The 12,442-nt window shown below is 33.9% G+C and overlaps 1 protein-coding gene across 1 annotated transcript in view; it reads left to right on the top strand.

Annotated features, from left to right (window-relative positions):
• LOC106877714 (dynein axonemal heavy chain 5) overlaps positions 1-12,442 on the top strand; it is a 435,668-nt gene that overhangs the window by 354,616 nt on the left and 68,610 nt on the right. The window lies entirely within an intron of this gene.

Below are 12,442 nucleotides of genomic sequence, written 5' to 3' on the forward strand. Positions count from 1 at the left end.
ATGCTAGCATGGAAAGCGGACGTTAAACGATGATGATGATGATGATGATATATATATATACACAACAGACTTCTTTCAGCTTTTGTCTACCAAATCCACTCACATGGTCTTGGTCATCCGGAGGCTATAGTAGAAGACACTTGCCCAAGGTGTCATGCAGTGGGACTGAACCCGGAACCATGTGGTTGGGAACAAACCTCTTACCACACAGTCAAGCCTGTGCCAGTTTGTTTTGTCCCATGTTTGTTTCCCCACTTATTTATTGATCATTTTTTTTCTAATTGAATTGGAATAATTCATTTTGCCAATTCTGCTTCATTCTTTGATTCTATTTTTGTTATTTTACCTCTCTTTGCCAAAATACACTGCTTTACTTCTTCAATTACATTTGGCCCTTCACTGTCAATACTAAATTTTTTTTTCAGTCAATCATATTTATAATCGTTCCAAAAGTTCACCATTCCTCTTTCATTACAATACCAATTCATCACCAAGCTTACCTATATTTCCTAATATTCTTCTTTTCTGCCATGAGTTTTTGTTTTGTGTATTTTTCACACTGTTTGTTCTTTCATTGTCTTTTACTCACAAATTATCTGCAACAACTTTGCTCGCTGCTTTGATAATTCTATTGACTTCTATTATGGTAGTTGTTCTTATATGCTCAAGAATTTAATTAACTTTCATGGTTCAATTTCCACTAACCGGCTTCCTTGAAATGACAAACATTCTATATGTTGACAATTTATTATCTCTAGCACTCCACTTGTACCTGTATTCTGTTAACTAAAAAATACATTAATGTCAACAGAATTTCCGTTTGCTACTATTTCAGGTCTGTTACTTTCAACTGTGTCATACAGTTCTACCATTTCTTTTTCATTCTCTTCTACCTCATCTTCCTCTCTTGTATCATGCTTAACATTTTCACCAATTTGCTTCTTGATGGCTTCAAGTTCAAGCTCAGCTAACCATACATTCCTTCAAATTGTTCGTGCCTAGTCACAAATCCTTTGCTCTGTACTTTCAAATAGTCCTTTCCATTTCCATTCGCTATACATTTTCCATTGATAACAACTTACTGGAACTCCATTTACTGGGTTATGCAAATAGTACTACACTATGATAACAGTGTTAATCTCTTTACTTCATTTCAACCTCTTTTCATAACTAACACCATTACCCCTAGCTCCAGTCCTATTTATGCTATTATTTCAATCATTGTTTTGCATTATTTCAATGAAGTATTAGCTTTGCAAAGAGTTTCTGTCTCATGAGTGTGTGTGTGTGTGTGTTTGATGCCATCACTAGGAGAGACACCAATAAAGACTAAAGACCCTCTCCTGGCTATGCAACATATCAACTTGCCAGATATCAACTCATTATTTCTTAGTTTCAAAGTCATCACCATCATCACTGCACCTGTTGTCATTGTAATTACTGTTATTACTCTAGTGCATGCTAATTTAGTGAGCAGGTATTTCATCTTGAGGTTTGGTGACAACAAGTCTCCTCAAATCTCAAGATCTTTTGCCTATTTCAGAAAGGGGGAAGAGTATCTCAGTACTGGCATTGCCTATGTATTTATGGCTTTAATGATGACTGTTGTTGTTATTATTATTATTATTATATTATTATTATTATTATCATCATATGAAAACTCATAGCTTATTTTGCTGGGTATGATGGAAGGTGTCAGCTGTTCACAGCCAGCAGACTAAGGTGACACTTGTTTACTGGTCATGCTTCAAGAACCCTGCAATGAATTCTTGCGGTTCCAAGCAATGCTGATTTTTGTAATTGTTCTACCTTCACACTTGCACCAATCATTTTTTAGCCATGCTAGTAGTTGAGTGCTTTACTAATGGTATAATGTCTGCTCTCTTCATTGACTACAACCTTTGTATTTCCCACTTCAAATCGTCATGGTTGTTTATTTTTTCTTCTTCTTTCACATTGATCCTGTTGTCACTGGGGCATGCTATGTCAATTATCATACATGTTCTTTCGTTTTTTATTCACCACAACAATGTCCGGTTTCCGATGTCTGGTCAGGTGATTGCACTGGATCATTGCATCCCACAGGATTTTGCAATTCTCATTTACTAGAGTTTGCTACCTATTAGAACTTTATCTGATTATGTACTTGATTTTTCAAGGCTTTTCTGTCATTGTTCTTGAGCAATTAGTTCTTGATCCGTTTCTACAGAAACTAGAGGTGTTGGGGGATAATGTGTGTGTGTGTGGGCCATGCCAACATCATAGTACTGGTTATTATGAAAATCAGAGTGGCCAGGTAGCACTGTACTAAAGGAGTACAAAGTGGTAATAGAAGCACACATTAACCAGAACAAGTTGGGGATATTTACAGTTAGATACCTGGAGATGCAAGTTCATATTGGCTATCACCATGGGCTTCTAAGCTGAGTTTAAAGAAGATAAAATATACTAATGGTCTTTAAATACAAAAAGTGGGTGTGGGCTACATTACATTCTAGAAGGCATAATGCTTGAATAAATATGGTAAATAAATTTAAATGCAACCATAGCTTCCTTTGAGTGAATGTTTTTTGGAACAAAATACCACCATTTCAATGTTCCATCCTTCCACCTTCTTTGGGCCTTCAGCTCCTGATAGAATCATTGAAGCACTGATATAACATATGGCATATCTTAGGCATTTTGAAATCCATTGGAACATATCATTCTCCAGGTTTACTTTTTTCCAAAAGAGGGAGAAAGAGAGGAATCAACAGGGCTGGTTCTTTATTTACCTGGAAAGGACAAAAGGCAAAGCTGACCTTTGTTTCGGTATAATTAACCTCTAAATAAAATACCATATTTTCCAGCAAACAATTTGATGCAGAATATAATGTAAATGATTAAACATTTTCACTATCTTTTCAAATCTTGCTGCATTTCACATGGAAATTTTGGTCCTTAAAAGTCTTGGTATATAAGTTGATCTGCCTTTTTCGACTGTAAATTTTGGTCTGATCAAACAGATCTATCTCCAATGGCCTTCCAGCAATGACTGAAGTCCCAAGAGGATGCCATCCTTGGAATGGGTGAGATTCTCTCAAATTTCATGGATAGGTTGTTTTTGTAGGGAATGGTCCAACAAATAAATAGTTAGGGCTCTTTCTTGGTTCCCTAGGCCCCAGGCTTATCAATATACCAGCTGAGCACCTCTTATAGATCTTGGGCATGACAATTACATTTTACAGACATTCACTGCATATCTTGGACTACACCATTGAATATGTCCTTTGTTTTATATTTCAAGAAAATAGTGTGTGATATGAAGGAAAGCTGGCTGCTATTTCTAGCAAATCAAGCAAAAATGTAGAACATTCTTTGTCATGAATGACTGTTATATGGTTTAAGCAAATCAATGTAAACCATTATTTACATTACTCACATTTGACAGATATTTGCCCTCATCTTCTTTGTTGTTAACATGTTTTGGATGATATACCCTCCAGCCTTCATCAGGTGTTTTGGGGAAGTTTCAAACCTGGGTTCTCATTCCTAAGGTATTTTTCGATTATATTATTATTATTACTATTATTATTGTTGTTATTATTCAGGTCACTGCCTGGAATCAGCATATGGCATAGTGGTTAAGAGTGCAGGCTTCTAACCCTAAGATTCCAAGTTCGATTCCAGGCAGTGACCTGAATAATGATAATAATAATAACAACAACATTGGACAACCCCGGTTCAAAATTTCCCCAAGACACCTGATGAAGGCTGGAGGATATATCAGCCGAAATGTTGTGTTAACAACAAACAAGGACAAATATCCGTCAAATGTAAATAATATAAATAATGTGCATAATTCCTCATCTCTTAAATGTAGAATTCCAATGTAAACCATGTAAAAAGGTGCCACATAAAAGACACTGGTACTGATGTCATGTAAAAAGCACTGGTTATCATGTCACATAAAAAGTACAGATGCTGGTTCCACTTAGTAAATGCTGGTGTTGGTGCCACATAAAAAGCATCCAGTACACTCTGTAAAGTGTTTACTGTTAGGAAGGGTATTTAGCTGTAGAAACCATGCCAAAACAGACAAGGGAACTGGGTGCAGCTCCTCCCCTTGCCAGCTCCAGTTAAACCGTCCAACCCATGCCAGCATAGAAAATGGATGTTAAATGATGATGATGATGATGATGATGAATGTCAACCATGAAAAAGGTAACTTAGACAAAGAGGAGATGAAGTAGAACCAAAATGGGAAGATTACAAATTACTGGATTCAACCAGTTCAAACAGATGCCAGTTGGGGCAACCTTCTATCCAGGATGATGAGATTGTGATCATCATAATGTTCATATTCAAAGATAAATTCATCTCTCTCTCTCTGTATGTATATATATATATATATATATATATATATAGACATCACAAGTTTAATGTTTTAACCAAGAAACTCCACTTCCGCTGATTCATGTTTCAAAGCTGCTACGAAGTAGCAGTTTCATGCCTAAATTATTAAATTTGTAAAATAAAACTACTTCCTCTGTAGTTATATTTAACTCATACAAAGTCCTCTTTGGTTTTTCTGGTTTCCTTGATCATTGATTCAAGAATTTTCTGATATATGTGTGTCTATGTGTACACACACACACAGACACATATATATATGGATATGTATACATATAAATGTATGTGTATACATATATATAGATATATATAAGTATATGTGTACATACATGCATATATATATATGCATGCATATATATATGTATATGTAATTACATATATATATGTATATGTAATTACATATATATGTATATATATATTTATATATACATATATATGTATGCATGTATACATATATATATATGTGTATATGTATATAAATACATACATATATATATGTGTGTATATATATATATATATATATATGTAAACGTATTTGTATACATATATACATATACAGATATGTGTGTATACGTATATATATATATATATATATATATATATATATATACTCTCCCTCGCTCTCTCTCTCTCTGAAATAACCAATAACTTTGAGTTGAGGAAAAGGTTGTTTGCTTTCATAATGATTTAATGAAAAACACAAACAAATTAATTTATTTAAGTCTGTTTGTGTACACTTTGTGTTTATACGGTGTGTGTATGTGTAAGTGCCCATATGTCCACATGTGTGTGTGTGCGTGCGCGCAAGCAGTACTTGGGTGTCCATACATATATACGTGTGTGTATGTGCTTGTGTGTGCATATATGTGTATGTTTGTCTGTGTGTGTATGTATTCCTCAGTAATTGAAATCATCAAATAATAATTTGGCACATCTCCCCATAATAATCCTAAATGGGTGAAGGAATGATGGGGCAAATGATGGAGCAAATTCTTTTAAAACATCATAGGAGACAGAAACAGTATGGAGTGGAATAGTTTATAGAGATATTAATATAGGTTATTTTTGTTTTGTTGTTGTTGTTGCTGGTGGTGGAGAAGGTACATGGTAAAGCCTAGTGGTGATGGTGGTGGCGATGGTATTAGTGAGTAAGTGACTGGGGGGGGGGGGAAGAAGATGAGAGTGCATCAGTTTGATTTGCTGCTTGTTGTTTCATAGATTTCCTTCCTTGTTCAATTTTGTTTTTGTTTTGTTTTAAAACTAGAAAAAGCTGGATTTACAAACCATGGAATCATAGAAACATTTGAGTTGAGTTTAGTTTTGGAAATAATTTTTTTCTGTATTCGGTAAATGTGCTGAGCAAATAAATATGTTTGTCTGTTGATTGTATGAGAGTGTGTGTGTGTGTGTGTGTATGCAGGTGTGTGCATATGAGAGCTGAGTGGTGGTGGTGGTGATGGTGGTGGTGCAACTGGTGATGTAATGTTGGTCAGACTATTCATGTATAGGCTAGAATATCTACAGATATATATAATATGTATAAATATACATATACACACACACACACATATATATATATATATATGCATAAATATGCATATATATATATATATATATATATATATATATATATATATATATACACATATACAAGAAATGAGGGCAGGGAATCGTCAATTAATAATAGAATTAACAATTAACAATTTTGCCAAGTAGTTCAGTATGAAATAAACCTTTATCGGTAAGACCATTTATCATCATAAATATAAGGGATTAGCAATTGAGTTGCTTCTCCAACATACTGAAAATTCAGAAATAGCAGTCAAAGAACTACTGATTCTAAACTACAAATTTTTCTCCAAAACGGATGGCGATATTTATGGCACACATAGAACAAAAAACCGGAGGGAAAAGCATAAACAAAACAAGTCTTTAGTTAATTGGGTACGAATCGTTTCATGGTTAAGTGAATGAAAATTTCATATAAACACACACACACACACATATATATTTCTGTGAAGGTTAGAGGTTGGGAAACCAACCAACTAAGGGATAGTGTACCCAATAATTCATACCTAAATGTTGGTTATTGCATGGCAATCTCACAGTTGAGTGTTATATATATGGGTGGCGGTAAAAAGTGGTTTACCCTTAATTTATATGGCAAATACAAAAATGAAGAGGATACAAAATGACATACATCATCCAGTAGACAATTCCAGTGTGTCTATTTATTTCAAAGCATTAGAAAGTATTAGAAGAAAACATACACATGTAGTAACTATGTGTTACACACACATGTATTAATGTTACAGGAAAGAGCAAAATGTCAGTTCCTTATGGCTGTTCCTTATGGCAGATAAAGTTTGGATGATGAGTGTGCCTCTAGACTTCTTCAGGGGATCTAAGTGGTTAGGAGGGCTAATTCATATAATAAACAGTTAACAATAGGTACAGTGTATTCGTCATTATTGAAAAGGGCAGAAAAAGAAAAGGAGAAAACATAAGGCTGTGAGAGAAGTACAACTTATTAAAATGAATTAGGTATAGGAAGGGGAAATAAGCTACAAACTTCCAGGATCTATGTTACTTTGTCTACTGGTGGATAGGTGAGTATAGTTGTTCTTGAGAGGAGTCTTTAGGAAGGGCGAATTTAGTTCGAATTATGTTTACATAGAAATACAGTGGTGAATTTGAAGGTATGGTCCGTGTTATGGAGGTGAAAGTTCATATGTAAAGTGACAGCGAGTAGGTGCAACATTGCAGATGGTATGGCATAAGCAGCCTACGATGGTGAACCCATCATGGGAAAATTTAAGTGTACTAATGAGAGTAAGGAATCAGGTGGTGACTAAAGTGTGGTGTTAGTGTTCATTATTTTTTTTGCCGATCAACAAGTCTCTGAATCCCTATGTGTAGTGGGGTGGGGGTCATGGTCAGTCCTACAGCCTAATTGATCAGCTATTTCTTTGAAAACCATGACGTGGTTCCAGTTAGTTGACGGTTAACAGACAAAGCAAAAAAAAATCAAATAAATAAACCATTGCCACTATGGGCGATTAAAAGAGCAAAATAGAATTAAAAACAAGTAAATGCATACATATACATGTCCATACTTATACATATATATATGTGTGTGTGTGTGTAATAATATTAGGAAATAAAAAAATTATTCCAACCTTACAGCCAAAGAGTGGTATAATATTATACTGGGTTTCCTAATATATAATATATATGCATATAACTAATTTAGAGACGAACCACCACTCAGTCAACTCAGAACCCATCCAAATCCATGCTGGGAACTTAAATCAAAAAGATTAGAATACGAGTTAAAATGGGAAATAGTTTGCAAGGCTAAATCATATAGGATAGGGAATAAATTCTGCTTATTATGTACTAACAAATTTAAAGAGATATTATTAGCTAATAAAAAATTGGTTAATTCTCACGATGAACGTAATACTAAATGCAGACATAAATTAAATTACTTATATAATAAGTTTAGATAACTAATTTATTCATTTAAACCTAGTATTAGGTACCAACTTATAGTTATGATCAGTATTGTAAAATACATCAAATTAGCTTTAGAATACACTTTAATCATCACAATATTATACTAAATTGGAACATATAACTACCTTTACTTTAAGTATTCAACGATAATATGAGCTGTCTTTTACAATGTTTCATAACATTATTTAAGTAATATATAATTTTCGTATTTGGTATAGTTATTATTCTGCGTAAATTTGAGAGTTTTAAGTATTTTAGTATTATTAATCTTCAATAAACTTTTTATTTTAGCTAGATTTTCTTTTTCGATATTTTCGTTATTATTTTAGTTTAGAAATTATAACACGTACTTACCTGTAGTAATGGAAGCCATGTTTATCACATGACTTTTCAGTATTAATTTTCATAGCATTATTTACGTCATATAGAATTTTCGTATGTGTATAGTTATTACTCTGCGTTAATTTGCAAATTTAAGTATTTTAGTATTTTTAATCCTCAAGAAACTTTTTATTTTAGGTAGATTTTCTTTTTCGATATTTTCGTTATTATTTTAGTAATTATAATACACATGTACTTCTGGGTAATAGACGCCATATTTATCACGTGACCTTTTAGTATAAATTCTATAGCACAGCCATTTTGGGTTTAATCTACAAATTATCAGCCGGCAGATAAGTCATGTCTTCATATTTTAATTTTATAAAGAATATTGACATCCGTCTTTTAGTAACTTTGTACACTAACGCATTATTTTACTATTGTCTACTTATTCCATAATGTTTTAACCTTATTTACTATAATACTATTAGATTGTAACTCTTAATAATTATATTAATACCGTTAATGTAGGGATAAGTTTACAGATTTTGTCTCTTTATATATATTTTTATTTCTCATGTTTATGTTTATTCTTTGAATGATTTCAGGTATTTTCTTAGGGATTTGACCGAAAGAGTGACTGATTTTGGGAGTAAAATCATTTCCCCGTTCTAATAAACTCGGATAGAATTTGCTTATGATTTTATATAGTCCTATTTCAGTCATGAATCGCACGTAGTCAATGTACTAGCACTAACTTTTTACATTTAAACTTCCATACTGTAAATTATCGTATTAATTTTTACTCTCCAGTTTATAAATTTGACTTTAAAATTTTTTAAATTTATATTTCTATGATTTATTAATGTAATATGTTATTTAATTTAAATTTTTCGATTAAAATATTCGATATATTAAGATGGTATATGCCTCACAGCATGGATTTGAATGGGTTCTGAGTTGTAGAGTAGTGGTTCGTCTCTAAATTAGTTATATGTATGTATGTATACACACTTTTTACCTTTTACTTGATGTTTCAGTCACTTGACTGTGGCCATGGTGGGGCACTGCCTTGAAGAATTTTAGTTGAATGAATTGACCTCAACACATATTTTTTAAGTGTTGTACTTATTTTATCAGTATCCTTTGCTGAACTGCTAAGTTACAAGACATAACCACACCAACTCTAGTTATCAAGTGGGTGGGCAAACACACACAAAGACACATATACGATGGGATCTTTTCAGTTTTTGTCTACCAAATCCATTCACAAGTTTTGGTCACCTTGAGACTATTTTAGAAGGCACATCCCCAACGTTCCACACAATGGGACTAAACCTGGAGTCATGTGGTTGGTTAGCAAACTTCTTATCACATAGCCATGCCTGCACCAATACATACGTGTGGGTTTGTGTATATATCTTCATGCATATGTATATATATATATATACATACACACATTTATATATATATATATATGTAAGTATGTATATATATATATATATATATATATATATATATAAGTATGTATATACACACACACATATATATATATATATATATGTATACATACACACATATATATATTTATCAAATATTACATATGTACATCATAAGTATTTATTCATGATTGCATACAAATATATTGCATAAGCACATCCCACATAAACACCACGCACATAGACACGCACTGGTTCATTTAGATTCCGAGGAAGAAAGACTAATTGCATGTTTGTGTGTTTGTGTATAATGTTTTCCTTATGTATCTCATTAATTAAGCCTGTTTCATTTAATTATTTCTGCTCAGACATCTCTTCTCTGGAACTTCTTGGTTGTTTGTAGCAGTGAAGTTTTTGTTGTTGTAGCTGTATTGCTATTATTGGTGGAGGTTGTGTGGGTGTTAGTGGTGGTGGTGGTGACCTTCATCATGGTGTGGTCATAGTGAAGATCGTGGTAGGGATGGCAGCAAACATTGTTTGGAACAGTAATATCAATATTTTTATTATTGTTGTTTATAATAGTTTTAATTGATGTTGTTAGTGTTTTTGTTGCTGTTGTTGTTGTTATTTAGTCCTATTTCAACCTTAATTTAACTGATCTATGATCAAAGGCATTCCAGATGTGACCACCCCATCTTTTTTTCTACATACAAAGAACTCAAGGTCACATGGTTGATGGTGGTGGTGGTGGTAATGATGGTCTTATTGATGATGAGGGTGATGATAGTTATGGTCTTATTGATGGTGTTGATGCTGAAAACAGGTCTTACCATTCCTTCAAATATTGAGGAAAGATTCCTTATTGGAGTAGGGGTGGAACTGGAGTAGGGGTGATATAATTAACGGTGCAGTAAGGATGGAAGTGGTGGTGATGTTTTTCTTTTGTCTGTTTATGCAACTGTTTTTTCTTCTTTGCTATTTATAACATTACATCCATTGTTCTTGTTGCTATTTCTGCTGTTTGTTCTTGATAATTTTTTTTTACTATCGTTTCTCATTTTGCTGCCTCTGTTGGTGCTGGTGCTGTCATTGCTGTTGCTGTTGTTGTTTTTAGGTAACCAGGGTTAGTTCTAACTGAACTGTGCTGTTGATCAAACATCAACTGATCATTTTATTTGGTCCTATCAAATAATTAGAAGCCATCTGCTATTGTTGCAGTAACAACAACACCAACAGAGGTGGCAGCAGTTAAGCTTACGACCATGACATTGTCCCCGACCCATCTATGAAGAATGTAACTCCAAATAAGAACTGCCTCAGATTGTGATTATCATCCAACCCATGCCAGCACAGAAAGCAAATTTAATTGATGAGATGATTAGTTTGGAAGTCACAGCCTGAGCTGAACTATCACAATGAACAGAGAGTCCCATGTTGACACAATTACAAGTTTACTCTGATTTGGCACTTTATTTGTCAACTGTGAAAGGATGAAATGCAAAATCGACCTTGGCAGGATTTGAACCCAGTTTGCAGATAACATTTACTGCAAAGTATTTTACCTGACAATTTCATGGCTTTGCTAATTCTTTGCATTATCATTATTGTTGTTATTGTTTAGTTATTCATCTGTATTCAGAGTTTAAATCTTAGTAGGGTTAACTTTGCCTTTAATTTTGCCTGGGGTCAATAAAATACAGTACAAGTGAAGAACTGTATTCAATACAATTGACTGTTCCTTCCCACAAAACATATGCTCATGTGCCTATGTTGTGTGAAGGCACATGGCTCAGTGGTTAGAGCTTACAATCACGAGATAGTGAGTTCAATTCCCAGGCTGGGCTGTATGTTTTGTTCTTGAGCAAGACTCTTCATTTCATGTTGCTCCAGTTCACTCAGCTGTTGAAATGAGTTGTGGCATCTGTGGTGCCAAGCTGTATTAGCCTTTCCCTTTCCTTTGGACAACATTAGTGGTGTGGAGAGGGGAGGCTGGTATGCATGAGTGACTGCTGGTCTTCCATAAACAACCTTGCCTAGACTTGTGCCTCTGAGAGGAACTTTCTAGATGTAATCCCATGGTCATTCATGACCAAAGCAGTCTTTACCCTTTACCCTGTTAATATTATTATCAGAAATATTGTTAATGCTGAAGTTGTCTGGAGGTGGAATAACTAACTGGATAACTGGCTAAAACAGAAAAAGTGTTTCTGAGTAAAGCACTTTTTTATTCTACATTCTATGAATCCACTTAACTATTGAGAATAGGTACCAGACCACCCAGGAATAGGTACCAGAGGATTGGGGAATTGGTACCAGTTCATTCAAGATTAGGTACCAGATCATTTCGATGTAGGTACTAGATCATTCTGGAGTAGATTCTAGATAATCCAGGTATCTTGTTAACTACTAATTAGTGTCCTATCCAGGTGAACATATATTTCATATCAGATTAAATTTATAAAATAACAAAGCTGAACACCAGTGCTCCAAAACTGTTGTATTTTACATATTTGTTGTTGTTGTAAAGGTATTAGTGGTAAAGGCTGAGTAGTTAGAGTATTTGGTTCATGATCATAAAGTTGTGAGTTCGATTCCCGATGGTGCACTGTATCCTTGAGCAAGACACTTTATTTCACATTGCTCCAGTCCACTCAACTGACAAAAATGAGTAGTATCTGTATTTCAAAGGCCCAGTCTTGTCACATTCTGTGCCACACTGAATCTCAGTGAAAACTTATGCTAAGGGTACACACGTCTGTGGAGTACTCAGC

This window comes from Octopus bimaculoides, chromosome 10, assembly GCF_046866305.1.
Source record: "Octopus bimaculoides isolate indiv1 chromosome 10, ASM4686630v1, whole genome shotgun sequence".
NCBI classification, from domain to species: Eukaryota; Metazoa; Mollusca; class Cephalopoda; order Octopoda; family Octopodidae; genus Octopus; species Octopus bimaculoides.